Source organism: Chlorocebus sabaeus, chromosome 24 (genome assembly GCF_047675955.1).
Source record: "Chlorocebus sabaeus isolate Y175 chromosome 24, mChlSab1.0.hap1, whole genome shotgun sequence".
NCBI classification, from domain to species: domain Eukaryota; kingdom Metazoa; phylum Chordata; class Mammalia; order Primates; family Cercopithecidae; genus Chlorocebus; species Chlorocebus sabaeus.
In genome coordinates this window covers 67,326,912-67,353,177 of record NC_132927.1, presented here as the reverse complement: position 1 = coordinate 67,353,177, position 26,266 = coordinate 67,326,912, and the positions used below count along the sequence as shown (strand labels likewise).

Below are 26,266 nucleotides of genomic sequence, written 5' to 3'. Positions count from 1 at the left end.
ATGTGTCAGGCCTCTTCCAAGATTTTGCATATCTTACTTCATTTTCACAGCACACATATGTGATGGGTATTGTATTTGACACCTGTGGTGCACAACCTCATTCTCCTATTTGTCTTACTCTGGAGTCAAGCTGTGGCTGTGGGCTGTGACAGACAGTTCTGTTTGGGCTTCAGTTCACTTCAAGGTGATGGCACCTGGTTTCAAGCACATATTGCTGCACATTTTTTACTTTCCGTCCCAGGCTTTTGACTCCTCCAAGGCTTAGTTCCCTGGTGGGCACTGGCTCAGGAAGCATAAATGTGCATCTCAGAAACATAAGGACCTTAATGTCCCACTGGGGCAACCTTCAACTAATGGAGTATGAGAACTGAAAATAAATGCTTATTTGTGTTGATCCTAGATAGAAAATTCTGAGGGGCATTCCATATGTTACTCAAAAGATCCAGATCAGATTGAGTTGGTAATGCATTTTTGTATTGGTTTTTCTTTATTCTCGATTTCACTCTCAATTCCTCCTCACTTCTCATTGGGATTACCTTCCAAATCACTTTCATGAATCCAGGCTAAGACATTTAGTATCTACTGTGGTTCTAGAAATTGACAATATCCACTGGGATCTTAGAGTGGATGACTCACTGGTGAGACTGCAACAAGGACCCCATTGCTGGTGGTAATGGGTACTAATAGCCCCCTGCATGTATGGCAGCACAGTTCCTAAGACTCTTACCTTCAGGGAATTGGGACGAGAATTGAATGGAAGGTGAAGAGTTGGGTTAATTGATAGCTCTAGGACTTGAATGGTATGGGGATGGTGGAAATTAATAAGGACTTTGAGTTAATGGACCTCTTTTAGCTTTTGAAACCTTGAGAACAAGAGATCAGCCAGTTATCAATGCAGGGTACACTGTGAAAAGAGGGCCTATATGGCAGCATTTGGAAAGATCCCCATTGCTTGTGACTATAGGACAGATTATGCTAAAAATCAGACTGAAGACTTAATCATAAGGGTGAAAGAGCTGTATACCTTCTGTGGTGGGTTTGTACTGTGTCAACTGAGCTAAGCTGGAATTATGTTTCCCAGAACTCCCTTCTAGGCTCTGGGTTAGCACTGGCCATGAGACATTTTGAGTGAGATTTGGAAGACAGAGTGAAGCAGCAGCAGCCGGATATATTTCTTTTTTGGCTGAAGGTTGGTGCTGGTACTAGGCACTGTTGTAGCTCCCACACATGGTTGCTAATCTGCTGTGTCATATTGTTGGTTTGGAGCAGTAGCCAGGTCTGTGGCTCCTTCAGCTCTTGTTGCATCACTGCCATCAGCTTCTGGCAATTCTGGGCTGGTGGGTACAGCTTTTCTGCAGGTTATGTGCATCGTTGAGGTTGGAAGCCTGAAGGTGGTGAGAGACAGACATGGACTCTTGTTTGTCCTCATGGGTTCCAGATTGTCTTTGGGATTCCAGTCTATTCTTGCTCTTTTCTATTTTGTATTAATCTTTCCTTTCCAACTCCAGATGTGGAAGCAGTCTTATACAGACTGTTTAACCAACTCCTACACCAGTGTGAGGCCAAACTCCTATATAAGTCTCTTATTGTATATAATTCATAGTGGTCCTACCTCTCATACACCCTTAACGGGTGTTCAGGACCAAAGTCCGACCCTAACATGGGAAGAGTAGGACCCTGAAATCTCAGAAGGAGACTTCTAAGTGGATGACCTGAGAATCTTGAACTCCTGAATTTTCCTGAGTCCTCTGGATAGGCAGGATCAACACCTTGTTGGAGAGAATAACTTTTCCTTGTTTGGAAACTAGGCAGAGATCGCATAGAGATGAATTTCTTACAAGGCGATACTTGTTCTCCTTAAGCTCTGTCCCATCTCTCACCCCTGTTTCCTCCAGAAGAATAGCTGGACACAATCTCAGCATAGCCTAATCAGGGATGTTGTTCTTATTCTGGGAGAAAATACTCAAGCAACTAATCCCAGGACCTGGCTAATATGTACCGGTAGGAACAGAAGGAACATTTAGGGAGGTGGATCTTGCAGGTCTTGCCTGGAGTGGGCTGGAGGAATAATAAGGATGAATAGGGAGAATTTATTAACATGCAAATGCTATTCGTAACTGGGATTTGACATCCTAATAACTTGGTCCTAGGATATACTGGTGGGATGGTTTCTTGAAGCTTGGACATGAGTATGACCTACAGTAAATTAGATAAATATGCAAGAACTGCTTTGGCAGAGTATATTGAGGTCAGACCTCACAGAGAAGAGAGAATATTAGAATGGATTTACTGTATGAGACTGGAGAACACACTATCTGACCATGCTTCTTAGGAAGGTCCAAAGAAAACACTTCATTAACCAAGGCAATAAAGAATGCACTGGTGAGGGGACGCAGGCTGGAGTTGATAGGAGATGCTTCCATGGAGCTGTGTTCCCTAATATCTATAGCAATGATAGGATTTGGGAATGGCAGAGGCCAGATGGTGATACCATTAGGGCTAGGGTGGATGTAGTTACCATAATGGGCCACAGTGACATTCAGGTCTTTTTATCCACCGAGATTTGGGGCAGTGACTAGTATAGGTCATGGGGCAAGAAAGATGACAGCCAACCAGGATGTTAGTTGACTTGTATGATTCAGACCTTGATCTCTGGGGGATATGAGCCTTTTCTTGCCTTGCTGTTGTTGGGCTGTGGTTGCTTCCATTGCCTGTTTAGAATTATTCACCAGGCATGGAAGCAATAAAAAACATTCCACTATATCCCTTAAGTTCAAGATAAGTTCCTTCCTGTCCCCATTAGGTAGTAGCCTCTCCTTGAAGACTCAGTGACCAAGGGCAGGAGGGGATTCAAGCTATATTCTGTTAGCTGTCTCTTAAGCACCACTTGACATCATCTTCAAACTCCCTCATACAAGCTTTGACTCATGTTACCCCTCTTGTCTTGAGCATGCTCACTGTGCATCTTTTCCTTTCTGCTCCAAGGCATCTCCATTGTCCACTCAGCAGAAGGTACAGGTGAGAGAGCATATGGGCATGTACAGCCTAGAAGTGCTAGGAAGTTAATGCTCCCCTTGGGCAACCCTGAACTAGAGAGGGCAGGAGCCAGTAGGGAAATGCTTTTCCTTGTCCTTGCACAGACAATTGACAATTCTGAGAGCACTCTAATGGTTCCTTAGGGAATCCTGGCAAAATTGAGCTCCAGTTACCCACAGCAGTGACCTCGGTAAAGGTAGCTTTTTATTGGCATATGCTTCTTTCCAGTTTCATGTTCCTTGGTCCTTTACTTCACCTTCCAGCTAAATTATCTGCATGTAAATGTCCTTTTCTGATGCCCTGCTTTGGGGAAGAACCCAGGCTCATACAAGTACATTTGTTATTTGTGTGCATGGATCTGTCTGTCTACCTGCCTTCCTGTCTAATCTGCCTGTTCATCCACCCACCCACCCATTCATCCATCCTGTTACGGAGTACAAATAAAGGACTTAGAGTGGTAAAAATACTTGATCAGCACAGCTTTAGTAAATGGTAGAGTTTAGTTCTAAACTGAATTTAACTGAACCAAAACATACTCTCTTCTTCCTTCATTATACTATCTTCTGACCTTTGAAGATGAAATCAGTAGGCCTTAGTTAGCTTGCCTTTCTAAGTCCTCAATGGTCTGGAGCTTCTTAACTGTCCATATAGGTTGATTATAGTTCACCAGTACACAAGTTGGGCCATGCACATGCCCATCCATTTGTCAATAAATTATTTTCCTTTTCCTGTGCTTCACTGTGGGGAGTTGCACCCCCCCCCCAGTCTATTTTGAAAATGTCTGTGTACTTTTTTCTGTTTCTTTTTTGAGTTCTGTCAACTCATTTCGTTTCTTTCTTTTTTGTTTGTTTGCTCATTTCTGTTCTTAGTTTTTGTATTTCTGCTTCAGGATTTTTTTTTTTTTTTTTTTTTTTTTTCATATCCTAAGTGCTTGCTTGAAGATATCTAATTCAGTTTGGAGTGTTGTATTACCATTTTCTTCAGCTTTGGGTTTTTTTTGTTTTTGTTTTTTTTTGAGGGGGTGAGGGTTTCATTAGCTGAAATGCTTTGATTAGCATTTTTTGATTTTCTTTTTAAACAGTTTTCTGTGTCTCTGTTTGGCTTTTTTGGGTATATGTCTTCATTCTCTACTTAAAACATTCCATAGCCCCCTCCTGTGCAGTAGCTTTTATAGATGATGTTGGGGGAGGAGATGGGTTTGGTGTATCTTGTTTCTCTTTCGTTTCTATTGGATCCTTTCTGTTTTTCCTCTTGTTTCTTTCTTTCCCTTTACTGCAGTGTTTCCAAATGTACCTACCCTTCTCTCTATCTGGTTTGCCCTCACAAACTGTGCTTCTCCAAGGCTAACCCTCACACCTGTTTCCTGTCTGGTGCTTTAAAGCACCCACGTCCTGACCTACGTGTAATATTTTGACTTTCACGGCTGGACTCTTTCTGGGGGATGATTTTGTGTTGCTTTGTCTAAGTCCATGCCCCCTCTACTCATTTTTAGTGTCCCATAAGCCTCCCTTCCTGTCTCCAAACCTGTAGACTTGCTGTGGCAGCAGCTCTGTTGGAATTTGGTCTATTTTTCTATGACAGGTAATTTGAAGGTTGTCATATTCTGTCTGCTAGTACTGCATGGTTCATATGCAGTTTTATTTGTTGGTTTTATGGTCTTTTTTTTTTTTAAGAGTGAGTGGGGAGATTTGAAATCAGGCAGACTTCATCGATGCCCACATCCAGAAGTTTTTTGTACTTTTAAAGGCTTAGCTCAAATTATCATCTTTTCTTCGAAGCCTTTCCATATAGCTTTCCAGTTTCCACACTCAGATATTCTGTTTCCTGGTGTTCTAACTACCTTACCTCTCCCTAATTACATTTGTTATATTGCATTGTAGTTATATATTTGTCTCCCCTCCCCCCATCAAATTGTGAACACCTCTAAACCAGCAAACTGTTTTTTTTTTTTCTTTTTTGTGATACATACTATGTGCCCACTAAATGGATTGACTTAAAGCAGAATAGAGGAATAGTTGATGAATGTCACAGTGTCCGGAATTTATAACTGCTGGTGGGTTCTTGGTTTTGCCGACTTCAAGAATGAAGCCATGGACCTCGTGGTGAGTGTTACACCTCTTAAAGGTGGCGCTTACCCAAAGAGTGAGCAGCAGCAAGATTTATTGTTGAGTGAAAGAACAAAGCTTCCACAGTGTGGAAGGGGACCTGAGCAGGTTGCTGCTGCTGGCTGGAGTGGTCGGCTTTTATTTCCTTGTCACCGCCCATGTCATGCTGATTGGTCCATTTTATAGAGTACTGATTGGTGCGTTTACAATCCTTTAGCTAGACACAGAATGCTGATTGGTGCGTTTTTACACACTGCTGATTGGTGCATTTACAATCCTTTAGCTAGACACAGAATGCTGATTGGTGCATTTTTACAGAGTGCTGATTGGTGCATTTACAATCCTTTAGCTAGACACAGAGTGCTGATTGGTGCATTTACAATCCTTTAGCTAGATACAGAGCGCTGATTGGTGTGTTTGCAATCCTGTAGCTAGACAGAGTTCTCCAAGTCACCACTTGACCCAGGAAGTCCGGCTGGCTTCACCTCTCATCACTTCAGACAGCTATGAATAATATGAATATTTTGGGATCAAATTTATCCTTTTTTTTTTTTTTTTTTTTTTTTTGAGACAGGGTTTTTACTCCTATCTCCCAGGCTGGAGTGCAATGGTGTGATCTTGTCTCACTGCAACCTCTGCCTCCTGGATTCAAGCTATTCTCTTGCCTCAGCCTCCCAAGTAGCTGGGACTACAGGTATATATCACCATGCCCAGTGAATTTTTTTGTATTTTTTTGTAAGGGTTTTGCTATGTTGCCTAAGCTGGTCTCGAACTCCTTGGCTCAGGTGATTTACCTGCCTCGGCCTCTCCAAGTGTTGAGAATACAGGCGTGAACCACTGCGCCTCGCCTAAAAGGAATTCTTTATGCTGCATTTAGCATAGCCTTATGTTCTTGGATTTATCTACATTGTTGTGTGTTAGGTGTATTTTATTCATTATCATGGATTTAAACTTATGTGTATGAAGACTATAATTTATCTACCGTCAATGAACATTTGAGTTGTTTTCTTTTTCTTTTTCCCTATTAAAAACAATATTGCTGTAAACATTTTTTGTTTCATCTCTCCTGGTATAAATATATGAGAGTTTCTCTTAGATACATGCCTAGAAATCAAATATTCTAGTGATCATGGAGGTATACACATCTTCACCTGTAGTGGATAATTCTGATTTTATCTCAAAATAGTTTTATTAATGTATACTCTTAACAGTACTCTGTAAGTAATCTGGTTGTTCTTCATTCTGTCCAACAGTTTTTATTTTTATTTTATTTTTGAGACAGAGTCCTGCTCTGTTGCCCAGGCTGGAGTGCAGTGGCATGATTTCAGCTCATTGCAAACTCTGCCTCCTGGTTTCAAGTGATTCTCCTGCCTCAGTCTCCGGAGTAGCTGGGATTACAGGCACGCACCACCACACCCAGCTAATTTTTTGCATTTTTAGTAGAGACAGGGTTTTGCCATGTTGGCCAGGCTGGTATTGAACTCCTGACCTCAAGTGATCCGCCCGCCTCAGCCTGAGCCAGGTGTGAGCCACAGTGCCCAGCCCAACAGTTTTTATTGTCACCTTGAAAAAACGTCTTTGCCAGTCTGGTAGGGGTGAATCTTACTGTCATCTTATTGTGATTTTAGATTTACATTTTCCTTATTATTAATGAGGTTGAACATTTTTTTCTTTTCCTTTGTTTTTTTTGAGACAGAGTCTCCCTCTGTTGGCCAGGCTGGAGTGCAATGGCGCCGTGATGTTGGCTCACTGAAAGCTCTGCCTCCCAGGTTCATGTCATTGTCCTGCCTCAGCCTCCCCAGTAGCTGCGTCTACAGGTGCCCACCACCACGCCCAGCTAATTGTTTTTGTATTTTTAGTAGAGACAGAGTTTCACCATGTTAGCCAGGTTGGTCTCAATCTCCCGACCTCGTGATCCACCCGCCTCAGCCTCCCAAACTGCTGGGATTACAGGTGTGAGCCACTGCGCACGGCTGAGGTTGAACATTTTTCATATGTTAATTGGCTGTTTAGATTTCTTTTGTGAAGTGCTTGTGTCTTTTTCCTATTTTTCTGTGGTATGATTTTTTTTTTTTTATGAATTCCGTATAGCAGTTCTTTGTCAACTCAGAAGCCCTTGCTTTTCTTGAAAATGTTCTGCCTTTTCCTTGCATGTTTGCTTATGCTGTTTCTTTGATGTGGAATGTATATTCCTGTTAAAACTCACTCAGTTCTTCAGGACCCATAGCAGTCAAGCATGAAGCCACCTCTGAAATTCCAACTAGATGTACTGCCCCTCCCTCTTTGGAATTCATGCAGCACCATGATTTGGCTGTAGTGCATACTGTTAGGTATTATAATTGATTATGTTTACTCTAGCAGATAGTGTGCTTTGTGGGGAGGAACTGTTTCATCATCTTTGTTTCCCAGTGTGTGTCATAGTAACTGTGTGCGTTTAGCTGCAAGTAAGAGAAAACTCAACTACAGTGGCTTAACCGAATAGGATTGTTTAAAAACCTCAAGTAACAGGGAGTCTGGAGCCAGGAAGCCCAAACCCCTAAGAATCTAGGCTTTCTGCTCTGGCAGGCTTAAGTGTGTTTTAGCTTTTGCCCTCATTGAGTATTCACATTCACATAAGAATATGGGAGAAGAGGAAAACAGTTTCTATTTGTGAGGCATTTTCTTTGTATGTAGGTTTTGAAATCCTCTTCACTAGTCTTTTCTGTATGTTGAATTTTTGGTCACATGGTGTCACGTGGCCATCCTTCTGCAAGGGAGGCTATGAAATCAGATATTGAGCTTTCCAAGGGGAGAAGGTAGTTGAGAATAGTGTATAAATATACCTGTCTATAATGTCGCCCACAAAGAGTACTCAATAAATATTCTTTGTTTAATTTTAAAATTTTTATTAAAACAGTCCACATAAATACTCAAATAGTACAAGAGGGATTTTATACCCAGTTTCTACTTTCTTCTAATATTTTCTACCAGTTTCTTTTTTTTTTTGAGACGGAGTCTTGCTCTGTCACCCAGGCTGGAGTGCGGTGGCCGGATCTCAGCTCACTGCAAGCTCCGCCTCCTGGGTTCACGCCATTCTCCTGCCTCAGCCTCCCGAGTAGCTGGGACGACAGGCGCCCGCCACTTCGCCCGGCTAGTTTTTTTTTTTTTGTATTTTTTAGTAGAGACGGGGTTTCACCGTGTTAGCCAGGATGGTCTCGATCTCCTGACCTCGTGATCCGCCCGTCTCGGCCTCCCAAAGTGTTGGGATTACAGGCTTGAGCCACCGCGCCCGGCCTTTCTACCAGTTTCAAGTGGCATTTTAAAACTCTTGAGTCATCAATTTTAGAAGTCTTTTATTTCCCTGCCCGTCTACTTAATGAAGTTATATTATAATTTTGGTTGAATCCACATTCAGTTTTTAATGGCTATATAAATATTCATTGTGGGGCCAAGTGTTTTATGTTTGTTTTCCTTCCTTAAATAAGTTTTTTTTTGGTTGTTTTTCCCGGAGTTAAATTACCCCAGTCTTTTCGTTCACTTAGCTTTCTTTGAGTCTCTTAAGTGTTTCCACATGTTTCAACAATTTTGTAAAATACTTTTCATTATGATTTTCTGTAGGTTGGATAACCCATGAGCTCTTTTTTTCTTAAAGACAGTCCTTTCTGGAACTCTGTTCCGTCTCTTCCATTCTAGATTGGTTTCTTTCTCAACTTTGCATAATTGTCATAATGGGATTTTCCTTCACTATCATCCTGGGAATTATGTGCTTAATCCTGTTTCCTGGATCCAATGGCTGTCCTCTTTTTTAGTATTATATCTGTGGGACTTCCTCCAGTAGGTTACTGAGAAAGCTTGCATAGGAGATTTTTTTTTTTTGGAAAAGCTTTTTCAAATATTAAAATGTCTTCATTATGTTCTCATATTTGTGATATGTTTGCTTGGTGTAAAGGTGTAGATGGAGTGGTCACTTGGGATTTTGAAGGCATTATCCCATTGTCTTCTATCTTCTAATGATGCTGATGAGAAGTTTGATGCCATTCTCATTTCCAGTGGTTTGTATGTGATCTATTTTTTAAAATCTCTGGAAGGTTTTAGAATCCTGTCTTTATCCCTGGTTTGGAATTTTGGAAATATACATTTACATTTATATTTTAAAATTTATTTGCTAAGCACTGAGTGTGCCCATTAAAACTCCTTTAGTTCTGGGGATATTTTTTGAATTAATCCTCCTCTAGGTTCTTCTGTTCACTTTTTCTAAAATTCTCTTAGATACTGGATTTCCAAGATTATTCTGTATTTTCAAATTTTTTAAAAAAATTTCCTGTTGTTTATCTCCTTGCATCATTTACTTTACATTTGGTCTCTTTAACTTTATTATCTAGACCTTTAATAGGCGCCCCCATACAGATTTAAAAATTTTCTAAGAGCTTGCTTTTTTGTTTTATTTCTTTTTAATTGCTCTCTTTTTCTATTTTATGGTTGAACTATATACCTCCTGGATAAGTGTACTTTTTATGAAGTTATTTCCTAGTACCCTGGGTTGCCTCTGTTTCTTCTGAACTTCCTTTTCTTTTTTCTTGTTTATTTTGGTGTCTTGCATGTTAAGGATTTCTCCCAGTTGTCTGGTGATCTTTGACAGTTAATGTGAATAAGACACCAAAATGCTGGTTAGAAACCCTGTGGGAGGAGTACTTGTCCTGCTGGTTGGACGCTTACATGGTATAGTTTTTCACTGGGAACCCCATATGTCAATATCAACAACTTTTACCCAAGTTTGTTCATTTTTCCGTAAAAAGATCCTCCGGACTTCCTGGGGAACGTTAGCCTGGCTCTCTGCTTTCTGAAACCAACAGCACATGTGTAGACTTATATATTATTCTGCATTTTCAGTTCTTACCTCATCTTTGCTTCTCTCTATACCCAGTGACCCCAAATCTGGTTCTTCTCCTGGGAAATTATTATTATTATTTATGTTTTTTTAGAGATGGAGTCTTGCTCTGTCGCCCAGGCTGGAGTGCAGTGGCACGATCTCGACTCACTGCAAGCTCCACCTCCCGGGTTCATGCCATTCTCTTGCCTCAGCCTCCCGAGTAGCTGGAACTACAGGTGCCCGCCACCGCACCCGGCTAATTTTTTGTATTTTTGGTAGAGACCGGGTTTCACCGTGTTAGCCAGGATGGTCTCGATCTCCTGACCTCGTGATCTGCCCGCCTTGGCCTCCCAAAGTGCTGGGATTACAGGCGTGAGCCACCGCGCCTAGCTCTGCTGGGAAATTATTAATCCTTAATGTTAGGAAGGTGAGGACTTGGGGGAATAAAACTCCTTAAATCCCTTTAAGACATTTCCCCTATTTGCATTCTTTATCTTGCCCTTGCCAGTCCTTTGCCTTTGGTGGTTACCGGTGTTTCTATAATTTGGAGCCTTTTGGGGTTCTCTGGGGGTGATTTAGCTTGCTCACATGAACAGTTTCCTCTACAGGCATTTTAACTTGACCTTTTCCCATTCTACTGAGTCATTTACCTTTCTTTCAAATGTTTCCTATCCTCCTGCATTTTAGCTTAGGGTTATAAATGTCTTTGTGGGTTATTGAAAGTGTTTCTGTTTCTTGTTTACCTTTATGTTTGGGGGTATGGAAATGTTTTTACCATCTTAAAATCGGAAGTCAGTAAGTGACTTCCTTTTAATGAATTATAGCAATGTAATGTATATATATTGTATAATTACTATATACTTGGCACCATTCTAAGTGGTGTACATTTATTATCTTATTTAATCCTTACAACATCTGGTTTGTGTCAGGCATTTACTTTCCCAGGATTTTTAAATTATATTTTAAGTCTTATCTCCACAACAAATCCTGTAAGGCCAGTACCATTAGTAGTCTTACTTTACAGATGAGGGTACAGAGAGGCACAGAGGTTAAGTAACTTGCTTGAGAATGTATACATTATAGCCAGCAAATGGATCCTATGCAATGAGACTCTAAGCCACTACTGTTTGAGGTAGCTCTGCACAGTGCCTACATGCAATGTAAACTTGTTAAATATTTGTACAATGAAAATTTTAGAGTATACTCTGGGTTTTAACTTTTTAATTAAGGTATCTTTGTAGATATGTCCTTTGGTTAGCTATTGCTAATTTGCTTTTCATTCTTTCATTATTTTCAGTCAGTTTTAGTATCATAAATAAGGACGTAAAAGTTTAGTAAAGTGTAAGGTTTTTAAAAGGTAGTATGTTTTTCACTCACATTTTTAAAAAGTTTTAGAAAGTGGAAGACAATAATAAAGCAAATAGTGGGAAAGTAACATTGAATTTTTGTGTCATTTTTAGTGAGTTTAAAATTCCCTTTTATGGGCACACAACAAAGAAATAATAAGTCATTTTCTGTGGTTAGTTGTCTTTCTCTATGGATGTCCTTGAATTTTTTAATGTTTATATTTACCAACATGCTATTATCCAGATATTATAGATACTTTAAAACTTGCCTTTTTACTTCCAGAGGTGCGACCCAAAATAATAACTACTATAAATAAAAAATTAAATCGATATCTTACTTTGTGTTTACTACCCCTTCAGATGTATTACTTCACATCTATTTGTGCTAAGTAAACGGATAATTAATGACATCTATATGAAGATAAATATCTCTTTGTATATAAAGTAAACCCATGTGTGTGTATATTAGTGATTCTCTTTATTAAAAATCATTTTTTAATTAAGATTTTTAATTAAGATTACAGGCGTGAGCGGTGGCTCATGCCTGTAATCCCAGCACTTTGGGAGGCCAAGGCGGGCAGATCACGAGGTCAGGAGATCGAGACCATCCTGGCTGACATGGTGAAACCCTGTCTTTACTAAAAATATAAAAAAATTAGATGGGCATGGTGGCGGGTGCCTATAGTCCCAGCTGCTCGGGAGGCTGAGGCAGGAGAATGGTGTGAACCCAGGAGGTGGAGCTTGCAGTGAGCTGAGATTACACCACTGCACTCCAGCTTAGGCGACAGAGTAAGACAGTGTCTCAAAAAAAAAAAAAAAGTCATTTAAAGCTGAGCATGGTGGCTCATGCCTGTAATCCCATCACTTTAGGAGGCTGATGTAGGAGGAGTGCTTGAGCCCAGGATTTGAGACCAGCCTGGGCAATGTAGAAAGACCTTGCCTCTACAGATAATAAAAAATTATCCAGATTTGGTGGTGCAAGCCTGTAGTCCCAGCTACTCTGGAGGCTGAGGTGAAAGGATTGCTTGAGCCTGGGAGGTCAAGGTGGCAGTGAGCCCTGATTGTGCCTTTACACTCTAGTGCAAGACTGTCTAAAAAAAAAAATCATGCAAATTTTCTTTGTAAGGGTGTTATGGATACAGTCATCTTTCATAATTTAAAGTTGCCAATAGCTTGCTTTGGCAATAGCTAACTTTGTTTTCTGGGAACTCTAATTAAAGCATTTTAGTTTTCATCATTTGGCCAAATAAAATATTACATTTATTTGACAGGTCTTACTGAATGTCATTTGAATTTCATTAGAACTTGATATGTTTGATTTTAATGTTGAGTCATTGCAGTTTTTATATGCTTTTATATGCTAAGTGTATTACTGCAGCTAACAGAAATGTTTAGGAATATTTTAGGTTTAAGATACAGCTTCTTTGGTGGAGATTTCTGGCTCTCCATCTGACACAAGATAGGCCCATTTGTGGTTAGGTGATCAGTTCTTGCCAATGAAATTGAGCAGAGGTTACATGTAAGACTTCAGGGCTGGTGTATTTAACTGTCAGTGTAACTGCTTTAAAAACTTTATTTCCACTACTTCATCAACTGGCAGTACTCTAGATGTCAGCTTCTCTTTAAACATAGGTTCTGTAGTGAAGAAGACATGGAACAGAACCCTAGACAAGCCACACTGGCCATGCAGAATGAGGGAGAAGTGAACTATTGTATTAAGCCACTGAAATTTTGGAGTAATATGTTAGTGTAATATAATGTAGATAATTATGAGTGATAAAACCTCCCATGTAGAAAGTCTGGTATGAAGCGTCTCAGAATTTTTTTTTAAGACTGTGGAGCTGCAAATAATCTACCATTCTTACAAAAACAGACACATAGACCAATAGAATAGCATAGAGAACCCAGAAATACAGCCTCACACCACAGCCTTTTCCCACTTTGGCAAAGTGGGAAAAAAAGCAGTGGGGAAAGATCTTCCTACTCAAGAAATGGTGCTGGGATAACTGGCTAGCCATATGCAGAAGCATGAAACTGGACCTCTACCTTTCACCGTATATGAAAGTTAACTCAAGATGGATTAAAGATTTAAATGTAAGACCTCAAACTATAAAAATTCTAGAAGAAAACCTAGGAAATACCTCAGCCTTTGGAAAGAATTCCTGACTAAGTCCTGAAAAAGCAATTGCAAGAAAAACAAAAATTGACAAATAGGATCTAATTAAACTATAGAACTTCTGCACAGCAGAAAAAACTACCAGCAGAATAAACAGCATACTCAATGGGAGAAAATATTTGCAACTTTGTATCTGACAAAGGCCTAATATCCAGAATCTATGAAGAACTTAAACAATTCAACAAGCAAACAACAAATAACCCCATTAAAAAATGGGCAAAAGACATGAACAGATGCTTCTCAAAAGAAGACATACAAGTGGCCAACAAACATGAAAAAATGCTCAACATCACTAATCATCAGAGAAATGCAAATCCGAACCACAGATACCATCTCACACCAGTCAGAATGGCTTTTATTAGAAAGTCAAAAAATAACAGATGCTGGTGAGGCTGCACAGAAAAGGGAACACTTATACGCTGTTGATGAGAATGTAAATTAGTTCAACCACTGTGGAAAGCTGAAAAAACTTAGAACTACCATTTGATCCAGCAGTCCCCTTACTGAGTATATGCCTAAATGAATATCACAATAGACACATGCACTTGTATGTTCATCACAGTGCTATTCAGAATAGCAAAGACATGGAATTAGTGTAGTTGCCCATCAATGGTGGATTAGATAAAGAAAATGTGGTACGTATGTTGGGCATGGTGGCTCATGCCTGTAATCCCAGTATTTGGGAGGCTGAAGAGAAAGGATTGCTTGAGCTCAGGAGTTGGAGACTAGCCTAAGCCAAGATGTGAGACCTCGTCTCTACTGGAAAAAAAAAAAATTAGCTAGATATGGTGGTGTACACCCATTGTCCCAGCTCCTAGGGAAGCTGAGGTGAGAGGATCCCTTGAGCCCGGGAGATGGAGGCTGCAGTGAGCCATGGTTATGCCACTGCACTCCAACCTGGGCAACAGAGTGAGAACCAAAAATCCTGGGCAACAGAGAACAAAATAAAAATGTGATACATATACACCATGGAATATTATGCAGCTATAAAAAATAACAAAATCATGTCGTTTGCAGCAACATGGATGCAGATGGATGCCATTATCCTAGAAAAGAGTTTAATTCTGGAACAGAATTAACATCTAAACCTATATGAAGTTCTTACTTGTAAGTGGTAGCTAAACCTTGGTACACAGGGACATTAAGGTGGGAACAGTAGATACTGAGGACTACTAGACAGTGGAGAGAAAGAAGAGGGAAAAGGCTGAAAAACTACCTATTGGGTACTATGGTCACTACTTGGGTGACAGAATCATTTGTATCACAAATCTCAGCATTACACTGTATAACTCATATAACGAACCCACACAGGTGCCCCCTGAATCTAAAATAAAAGTTCAAATTATATAAATTCATCTTTTTTTTTTTTTTTTTTTAAGAGAAAAAGGATATTAGCATTTAGCTTTCCACTGAGGGCAGATGGAGATGGAGTTGGGAGGGTTTAAATCTTTAGAACACCTCTGAGAGACTCTCAGACCAAGCTGGAAACTTCCCATTTACCTTGACAATTTTTTTGCCTTTTTTTTTTTTTTTTTTTTTTTTTTAAGAACTTCAGAAATGATACTTTAACAGTGAGCAAGGACAGATACTGTAGGTTTGGAGGATAATTCAGTTACCTGATTCCAAATTTTCATGTACATCTTTCCTGCCTCCTCCCCAAAATAATATTAACAAGCTGAAAACCACACATGACCCATGCCTTCAGCATTGCTCAGAGGTAAGGAGTATGATAATCTTCAGATTACATGTAATCAGGGAAAGGAAAACAGTACCAAATTTCATAGAGCTCTTGCTGCAGTAGTCTTGTTGGGTATGGAATAGTGGAGAAAGGGAAACTTAAGAGACTCTATGAAAAAAAGGAGACCAGGCATGGTGGCTCACGCCTATAATCCCAGCACTTTGGGAGGCTGAGGCAGGCAGATCACCTGAGGTCAGGAGTTCAAGACCATCCTGGCCAACATGGCAAAACCCCATCTCTACTATAAATACAAAAATTAGTGGCTGGGCACGGTGGCTCACACTTGTAATCTCAGCACTTTGGGAGGCCAAGGCGGGTGGATCACCTGAGGTCAGGAGTTCGAGACCAGCCTGACCAACAAAGTAAAACCCTGTCTCTACTAAAAATACAAAAACTAGCCGAGCGTGGTGGCAGGCTACGCCTGTAGTCCCAGCTACTCAGGAGGCTGAGACAGGAGAATTGCTTGAACCCTGGAGGCCGAGGTTGCAGTGAGCCAAGATTGTACCCCTGCACTCCAACCTGGGCGACGGAACGAGACTCCATCTAAAAAAAAAAACAAAAAACTTAGCCTGGCGTGGTGATGTGCATCTGTAGTCCCACCTACTCGGGAAGCCGAGGCAGGAGAATCGCTTGAACCCAGGGGGCAGAGGTTGCAGTGAGCCGAGATAACACCACTGCACTCCAGCTTGGGTGACAGAGCGAGACTTGGTCTCAAAACAATTAAAAAAATAAAATAAAATAAAATAAAATAAAATAAAATAAAGAGGCTCTATGGAAAAAAGGAGAGAGGCCCCAAAACTTTAGACAAAACACATGCAGAAATCATTCTCAGAAAGAGAAAATGTCAACAAAATGTGCCAAAATACAGAACCCTGGCCTCGGACTTGTTAGTTTACACCTGTGGCTAACGAAAAGGGTGTTAAAGTGAGCAGAACCAGAAGGGGCAGCCTCTAAGAAGCCTTGTGTCTAGAGGGGAATCAGATAAATAGAAAAGGGGTTGGCACCTTGGAGACGTGACCAGTGAAGAGAAAGAGAAAATTATACATTTTGCAGAAACAGGAAAAATTACTAGTTTTTCTTTATCATTCATTAAACAAAGTGAACCTCACTGAACTGTTAGTGACCTTTTATACTTAGAATGCTGTGTACTAAATGCTGAAAAATAGAAAAAAATTACTACGAAACTACTGTAAAAGGAAAACAGAAAATGCAAATAAAAATACTCCTCCAAATCCAACCATTATGTAGAAGAAAAACAGGAGGCCTGGCGCGGTGGCTCAAGCCTGTAGTCCCAGCACTTTGGGAGGCCGAGACGGGCGGATCACGAGGTCAGAAGATCGAGACCATCCTGGCTAACACGGTGAAAGCCCGTCTCTACTAAAAAATACAAAAAAAACTAGCCGGGCGTGGTGGCGGGCGCCTGTAGTCCCAGCTACTCGGGAGGCTGAGGCAGGAGAATGGCGTAAACGCAGGAGGCGGAGCTTGCAGTGAGCTGAGATCCGGCCACTGCACTCCAGCCTGGGCGACAGAGCGAGACTCCGTCTCAAAAAAAAAAAAAAAAAAAAGAAGAAAAACAGGAATACAGTACTCCAAACTTAATAAATGTCCTAAGACAAGCATTAGATGATATGAAAAGGAAAACATAACACTTGGAATCAGGTATTAAAAACGAAGAAAGAAATGGACAAGCAAAGGAATGATTCTGGAAAAAAATGACAATGACAATGGATTCTGGAAAAAAAGAAGAAGGAAAAGACAGACTCTTATCAGAAATAATGAATATATTTACAAGTTCCCCAAGGGAGAATAAATTTAAATAGAAATTTAATAAGGGCATTGAAGAAAAGCAGGGGAACACTTAAAAAAATTAAATACAGAAAGAAAAAATGTCAGAGAACGAGTGGCTGAAATGGAGAACAGGCAAAGAATGTAACATATGTACAACTGGAGTCCTTAAAGAAGAAAAACTATTCAACAAATGTAATTCTGAGAATATAAGAAGACTTGAGTATACACATTGAAATAGCTTACTAGTACTGGGGAAAATTGATAATGATACAATTATCAGTTCTCATAATGAACAGCTCTGAGATATATCCTATTAATACTATTAGACTTTAATATTGAGTGATATTATTAGATTTTAACATTTAAAAAATCCTCAGGGCTTCAGGCAAAAAGATAAAATAAATTAAAAATGGAAAGATAGTTAGGTTGGCATCCAACTTCTCAAAAGTGAATACAAAGCAAGGCAGCACTGGAGCAACTTTGTGTGTTTTTTGTTTTGTTTTGTTTTGTGTTTTTAAAGAAACTTAAGGAAAGAAAGTACAAAGCAAGAGTTATATCCAACTAGCTGCCTTCAAGATTAAGGCTATAAAAAAGAGTTTGAGACTGAGCACAGTGGTTCATGCCTGTAATCCCAGCACTTTGGGAGCCCGAGGTGGGTGGATCATGAGGTCAGGAGTTCAAGACTAGCCTGGCCAGAGTGGTGAAACCCCGTCTCTACTAAAAATACAAAAATTAGCCAGGCGTGGTGGTGCACACCGGTAGTCCTGGCTGCTTGGAAGGCTGAGGCAGGAGAATTGCTTGAACCCAGGAGGTAGACCCAGGAGGCAGAGGCTGCAGTGAGGTCACATCACTGCACTCCAGCCTGGGCAACAGAGTGAGACTCTGTCTCCAAAAAAAAAAAAAAGAAAGAAAAACCGTGAGTACTCAAGAGCTCAGAGAATACCCTACACAGGTAGTCTCCCTGAGGATCTACTAGACAGTGAACTTCATCCAAACAGACTGAGGAAATTACCTGATGGTGAGCACTTATTATATTTATTTGTAGAGCTGAGACTCAGGAACAAGGATGGGCCCATAGATAGAAGAGTATTACACAAATCTTTTTTTTTTTTTTTTTTTTTGGAGACAGAGTTTTACTCTGTCGCCAGGCTAAGAGTGCAGTGGCGTGATCTCAGCTCACTGCAACCTCTGCCACCTGGGTTCAAGTGATTCTTCTGCCCCAGCCTCCCGAGTAGCTGGAATTACAGGCGTGCACCACCATGCCCTGCTAATTTTTACATTTTTAGTAGAGACAGGGTTTCATCATGCTGGCTAAGCTGGTGTCAATCTCCTGACCTCGTGATCCACCTGCCTCTGCCTCCCAAAGTGCTGGGATTACATGTGTGAGCAACCACACCCGGCTAGTAGTACACAAATCTTAAATTATATTGAATATATCTTTGTAATTACATGAGTATGCAAAGAGCATAAGTACATGTGCATACTTGTTCCCGATTTTAGTTTCAATTTCAATTTCATTTGAAGTCTTAACAAACATCTAGTTCCTTGAAATGTAACACAAAAACAGAATCAGAAACCATGCAAACTATGTAAACATTTTCAAATTCAGGCATTTATTTCCAGTCTAAAAATGTGGTAGGAAACTGATATAGGACCTGAATTCTTAGATGCTCAACCTTCTTTTCTGCTTTAACTGCCACCAAACGTCCTCTAGTTGCTGCCACTCTGATATTTATTGGAAAGACACAGAGAAGTGAGCAGACAGGTTGTTTGATAAGTGGTTTAGTGATGGGTAACAGGCCAGGCTTTTATACTAGGTAGAGACACGGGCATTGTTGATATACTTCACATTCCACTGGATCCCCCTTATAATATTTGGGTTTCACCATTCAATTCGATCATTACTTTTGTACATCATGTTCTTGTTCTGGGTAAGTTGGCTATATGCTTATTGGTTCATTTGGGATGACTTAAATCAGTAAACAAGTTTAAAGTCAATTTCACATTCAGATAGTTTCCTGCATGAGGAAATTATAAGCAAATGGTTACAAGTTAACTGAGTTAGGCATTCCTTACAATATTTTGAAATGTGCATACCACATATATATACAATATAAGTTCATGTACAGAATAAATATGTGTGCAGCAGATTTAAATGTATATAAAATGACCTAAATATGCATAAATGTATGATCTAAATATATATGTCCTAGGTCTGTTCATGAAAGAGCCTGGAAGGCAAGGTACCTCAGTAGCAAGGAACATACCTGATGCCCAAATCTTGGTTTCTAATATTATTTCCCATTAAAAGGAGTCAAGGCTACTTGTAAGAGAACAAATGAAGTTCTCAAAAACAAAAAGAGAGAAAGAAAAAGAAAAGTAAAGAAAGGGAGCATGTCAGGACACAGAGCCAGCTTTTGAAAGTGCTTCCAGTGACCAAATCTGGGACAAGTTGTGCATTAAAATGATTAGGGAAAGGCTGGTTGCGGTGGCTTATGCTTGTAATCCCAGCACTTTGGGAGGCCGAGGTGGGCAGATCACCTGAGGTCGGGAGTTCGAGACCAGCCTGACCAATATGATGAAACTCTGTCTCTACTAAAAATACAAAAATTAACCGGGCGTGGTGGCATGTGTCTGTAATCCCAGCTACTCAGAAGACTGAGGCAGGAGAATCGCGTGAGCCACCATGCCTGGCTTATTTTTTAAAATTGAAATAGAGACGGATCTTATTATGTTGCCCAGGCCGGTCTTGAACTCCTGGGCTCAAGCAATCCTCCTGCTTCAGCCTCCCAAAGTGCTGGGATTTCAGGTATGAGTCATTGCGCCTGACCAAGAATGAGTGTTAAAGCATTGAAAAAATGGTGATTCATGAGCACTCTGATAGGTAGATATCTAAGCGGGAATAAGGGAGGGCTCTTCCCTATGATGTAATGCTGACTGATAAAACTTGGAGGAAGTGGAAGAGTCAGAAAGTTACTCCATCGTAACCATTATAGTAAGGACTAGTTCAGGCAAGAATTATCAGTGAATGCTCCATCTAGGTAGGACCTTTTGATGAAGAACAGGATATTTTTCATGGCCCTAAAATGTGTCCCTATGGGTTGCTTATTGCAAAGGGAGAATTAGTACCTATACATCGGATAAACTGGACGTCACCTTAACTGGGTGATAAATCCAATGTCATTAATGAGGGACAGGCTGACGTCGTATGCTTCTGGTTTGGATACCCTGCAAAGCACACATCACTTAAGTATTGAACATGCATAACCTAAATGATGAAGAAGTGCCAGTGAAACAAAAACTTAGATTTAAATAAACAAAAAACAATATTCTTCTCGAAGTCAGTCCGAAAAGACAGAAATCAAGAAATTTCCAGATGAAATGAGACTTAAGAGACATGACAAAATAAAGGCAATATGTGATTATATACTGGATGTTATACTCAAGGAAAAAGTGCTGTAATAATGTGTTAGGCTTCTCCGGAGACCAGAACCAATTGGATATGTACATACACATACACATATAAACACACACACACACACACACACACACAGTCATTCCTTAGCATCCATAGGAGATTGGTTTCAGGACCCCTTATAGATACCAGAATCTGCAGATGCTCAAGTCCCTTATATGAATTGGCGTAGTATTTGCATATAATCTACACATCCGCCTACATACCTTAAATCATCTCTACGTTACTTTAAATACCTAATACAATGTAAATTGTGTGTAAATTGTTGTTTTGCTGTATTATTTCTTGTTGTATCATTATGTTTCATCACTTTTTTTTGAATATTTTAAATCCACAATTGGTTGAATCCACAGATTTGGAACCCATGGACGTGGAGGGCCATACACACACACGTGTACATGCACACACACATAAACCCAAACGGTCATGTGCCACAATGACACTTCAGTCAGTGATGGACAGCTATACAACAGTAATCCCATTAAATTATAATATGGTGTTGTTACTATACCTTTTCTATGTTTAGATGTGTTTAGTTAGACAAATACTTGCCATTGTGCTCCAGTTGTCTACAGTATTCCTTACAGTCATATGCTGTACAGGGTTGTAGCCCAGGAGCAACAGGCTAGATTGTCTAGCCTAGGTGTATAGTAGGCTGTACCTAGGTGTGTGTAAGCACACTCTATGATGTTCATACAATGATGAAGTTGCTTAATGATGCATTTCTCAGACCAGATCTCCATTGTTAAGTGATGCATGACTGTATGTATGGATGCTACTTGACTTACAATGAGGTTATGTTCCGATAACACCGTTATAAGTTGAAAATATCCTCAGATGAAAATGTCTGGCTGAGTGGGAGCTAGCTGTGGCTTAATGCTACTGCCTAGCATTGTGAGAGAAGTAGTTTCTACTGTATGTGTATCACTTTTGCAGTGTTATGAAGTAAAAAAACTGTAGATAGAATCATTGTAAGTCAAGGACTATGTGTGTGTATAAATATGAAAAGATTTATTATAAGGAATTGGCTCCTGTGATTATGGAGACTGGCAGGCCACCCTGCTTGGTGGCCGGGCAGGGTGGAGACCTGGGAAAGTCAGTGTTCCCATTTGAGTCTGGAGACCTTCTACTGTAGAACCAGGAAGAGCCAGTGTTGCATATAAAGCCTGAAGACTGTGCTAAAGAATTCTTTCTTGCTCAAGAGAGGATAGTCTTTTTGTTCTATTCAGGTCTTCAACTGATTGGATTACGCTCACCCACATTATGGAGGACAATCTGCTTTACTCAAAGTCCACTGATTTAAATGTTCATCTCATCCAACAATGTCCTCACAGAAACACCCAGGATAGCATTTGTTTGACCAAATATTTGGGTACCTCATGGCCCAGTCAAATTGACACATAAAATTAACTATCACAAGTCTACCCCTTTTCAACTTAGTACCCGTACACATCTCCTTAGGCCTTGCTTAATTTCCAAATAAAGTGACAACACGGTCATAAATCTGCCTAACATGATACAGCTATCCTGTGTACAAATATGCACTGACCTTTTCCCTAGAAGAGGGTGCAAAACCTTTGGATAATGTTTATTCTTCTGCTTGATATCTTGTAATTTATATGCTATGATATCTAGTTAATACATCTTATGTTACATGTGAAGGGGAAAAGAGAGGGCAGATGTATTATAAGTCAGGGTTCTCCGGAGGAACAGAACTAATAGGCTATATTTATACATGATAGGGAGTTCATTAGGGAGAACTGGCGCATACAATCACAAGGTGAAGTCCCACGATAGGCCATCTTGCAGGCTGGGGAAGAAAGAAGCCAGTAGTAGTTCAGTCCAAGTCCAAAAGCCTCAAAAGCAGGGAAGCTGACTGCACAGCCTTCAGTCTGTGGCCGAAGGCCTGAGAGCCCCCGGCAAACCACTGGTTTAAGTCCGAGAGTCCAAAGACCAAATAACCTGGAGCCTTGATGTCCAAAGGCAAGAGGAACAGAAGGAAGAATGCAGCACAGGAGAAAGATGAAAGCCAGAAGATTCAGCAAGTCAGCTTATGCCACCTAATTCAGCCTGCTTTTGTTCTAGCCATGCTGGCAGTCGATTGGATTGTGGTGCCCACTCACATTGAGGTTAGGTCTTCCTCTCTCAGTCCACTGACTCAAATGTCAGTCTTCTCTGGCAACACCCTCACAGACATACCCAGAAACAATATGTTACCTGCTGTGCAGGCATCCTTCAATCCGATCAAGTTGACACCTGCTATTAACCGTCACAGTAGAGAACAAAGACTTGATTAGTACATATATTAATACATAGACACAAACATATTTTTTTTTTTTTTTTTTTTTTTTTTTTTTTTTTTTTTTTTTTTTTTTTTTTTTGAGACGGAGTCTCGCTCTGTCGCCCAGGCTGGAGTGCAGTGGCCAGATCTCAGCTCACTGCAAGCTCTGCCTCCCGGGTTTACGCCATTCTCCTGCCTCAGCCTCCCGAGTAGCTGGGACTACAGGCGCCTGCCACCTCGCCCGGCTAGTTTTTTGTATTTTTTAGTAGAGACGGGGTTTCACCGTGTTAGCCAGGATGGTCTCAATCTCCTGACCTCGTGATCCGCCCGCCTCGGCCTCCCAAAGTGCTGGGATTACAGGCTTGAGCCACCGCGCCCGGCGACACAAACATTTTTTAAACAACATAAGGAAATACTCATGACAATCATAGTCCCCATTTCTGTGTCCTAGCTGGTATTTGTAACTACCTCCTTCCATTACTCATTCTGTATGCCTTTGCCTTCAGCCAGCACCTGAGATGTTTGTGGTTTTTTACCTGGGAGGTGACCCAAGCCTTTATTCCTGAAGGGTCTGGGATATTAGTAGTGCTGCCTGAATTGGGTTGTTGTAGTTTCCCATTGACTTTAATCACAAGGCATGGGAATACCAAGAGACATCCAAAGGAGATTGCCTGTCTTTTAAGCATACTCTTCCTTACCTTTATTGCGGAGTAGCAGTCCAGGATCAGTTACCTGAGCCAACACTGTAACTCCCTTCTTTGCCTGGTGATTCAAAGTCATAAGGAGCCCAAAGTGGCCATGTGGCAGTCTTAACTTCCAGTTCAGTGGAATCATTGTTGTGTCTCCTTGCTCTTGAAACTAAGACTTCTAAGCCAGCGGAGTATAAAGTTGTGGGAACAGGAAGCATACATTTTGCTAGTGGGCTACTAGGGTTAATAGTGAGTGGTGCCACTCACATTTCCACCCCTTGATTCCTGAATCCATTAACTCTGGCTGTGGGAGAAGTGGCACTATTTATTGGGTGCTGATCCAGAGCATGTACAACTTCTTGGAGAACCTTGCCTCAGCCCTGCAAGGAAATGGTATCCATCTGGCACTGTACCTTGGTCTTCCAGAGGCCATTCCATCAAGCCACCTGCTTCAGGATAGTGGAGAACATGGTAAGACCAGTGAATTCCATGAGTGTGGGCCTACTGCCACACTTCATTTGCTGTGCTGTGAAGTTAGCTCCTTGATCACAGGCAATGCTGTGTGGAATACCATGACAGCAATTAAGGCTTTTTGTAATACCGTGGATGGTAGTTTTGGCAGAAATATTGTGTGCAGGGAAGGCAAATCTGTATTCAGAGTAAGTGTCTGTTACAGCAAGAACAAAACACTGCCCCTTCCATGATCAAAACAGTTCAGTGTTATCAACCTGGCATGGTAGCTTGGCTTACTGTTCTCAGCAGTGATGCATTATATCGAGACCTAGTGTTGGTCTCTGCTGCTGGCAGATTGGCACTCAGCACCAGCTGTAGCCAGATCAGCCTTGGTGAGTAGAAGTCCATGTTGCTGAGCCCACGTGTAACCACCATCTCTGCTACCAGGGCCACCTTGTTCATGAGCCCACTGGGTGATGACAGTAGATAGGATGACACGTGGGAAGGAGACTGGCTGGTACCCACAGAACAGGTCATTCTATCTACTTGATTAATATGCTTCTCTGCTGAGGTCATCCTTTGGTGGGCATTGACATAGGATGATACAAATACCTGCAGGTTTTTTTGCCTATTTAGAGAGCTCTAGCCAAATACCTCTTCCTTACACTTTCTTGTCATTGATTTTCCAATCATGTTCCTTCTAAGTCCCTGACCATCCAACCAAACTATTGGTGATAGCCCACAAATTGATATGTAATCCGATGTCTGGTCATTTTTCCTTCAAGCAAAGTGAGGAAGTGAGTGATACCACTTTCATTTGATGGTGGAATGCTGCTGTGTATCCCTCACTTTATCGAAGGCATTCTGCTTAAAGCCCAGTGATTTAAATATTGATCTCATCCAAAAAGCCTCACAGAAACACACAACACACACGTAGCTAAACATCTGGGTACCCTAGAACCAAAAAAAAAGTAGTATGTAGTATGTATGGGTATATTAATAAGATAGAAAAATATGACAGAATGTTAAAAATTGGTAATTATGAACAAAGGGTTATTTTGAATAAGCAAAAAGATTATGAATATGAGAGTTGTCTATTATTTTGGCAACTTTGGATTTTAAATCATTTAAAAAATTAATTGACCACTTGGGAGGCTGAGGCAGGAGGATCTCTTGAGCCCAGGAGTTCAAGGCCAGCATGGACAATGTAGTAAGACCCCCCTCGCTAAAGAAAAGAAAAAAAAAATTAGTTTACCAGTGAGCACTGTAATTGTGTTTATAGACACTAAATATCTGACTTTTATATGACAGCATAATTGTGCCGATACCCTTGTCATAAAATTAGAAGCATTAATCGCTTAACTTGGTTTCAGGGGAATGGGTTGTGCACTTCATGTTTGAAATGAGAGCAGGAGGGGACACCAGGGCTGCATACTGCTCTAGCTCTCTAGTGCCTCTAAGTCCCTCCACAGCACCCCTGGACTGCTTTCTTCTAAATTCAGAATTGGGGTTGGAGGACAGTTGTAGTTGATTAAACAGTCAGAATGAGGTAAGAAAGGAAGGCTGAAGGCTGGGACAAGACAAGGTGAATCTATTTCCTTTGGTCACCAGTTTTCATAGCATTAGATTATATAGCTCACCGAGTTGACATTTTTTTAAAAAGTAGGATTATTCTTGAAAAATGAGTTGGCTGTAGTCCTATGAAAGTTTATTGCTGTAAGGACAAGTTATTACAAACTGTTATTTGATATAAGGCTGCCACATTTATGTGCTAATAGAAACCAAATTGGCACTGTTAGCAGCATGTAGTCTAGAAAACAGAAAAAGGAAAAGGTGTTGATAAAGTACTTTCTCACAATAGAATTAAGTATAGAAGTGACAGTAGAACTGCAGTGGGAAAATGAGGTCATGACTTAGGGGAACAAAGTGCTGCTATATTTTCTTACATCAAATTGAAATCTTATCCTTGGAAATAGTACTTTGGACTATAAGAAACTATATCTTGTATGAAAAGTGTAATTCAAAATATCAATACACAAAATAAATTTGGTGGCACTTTGGAAGCTGGAATGTTTGCCTTGCTGTAATGGCTTAATTTTTTTTTTTTTAATCTTTCACAGGTTATCTAATTTTTACTTGCTAAAATACTCAAGCAAGACTTCTATTGTAAATGAAGGTATGCCTTAACTTGAGGATAAGGAACGCTGTGCTGAGTATAGATAGAATGTATCTGTTCTTTACATGTCTAGATTCGGGTTCCAGGCATGATTGTCTCCAACCTGTCAAATAGTTAATGATTTATAAACTAACACTGAAGGAACTAGCTTTTG

The 26,266-nt window shown here is 40.5% G+C and overlaps 1 protein-coding gene across 4 annotated transcripts in view; it reads left to right on the top strand.

The window, feature by feature from the left end:
- The window catches only part of RPS6KA5 (ribosomal protein S6 kinase A5), a 197,957-nt gene that overhangs the window by 19,930 nt on the left and 151,761 nt on the right, over positions 1-26,266 (top strand). The window contains exon 1 of one of the 4 annotated variants that reach the window (XM_037984387.2): positions 26,048-26,112. The exons of the other annotated variants lie outside the window; for them this stretch is intronic. The gene's annotated coding sequence lies outside the window, so the exon portion shown is untranslated. Of the gene's footprint in view, positions 1-26,047; positions 26,113-26,266 lie in introns of those variants that run through there. 4 annotated transcript variants of the gene reach the window in all.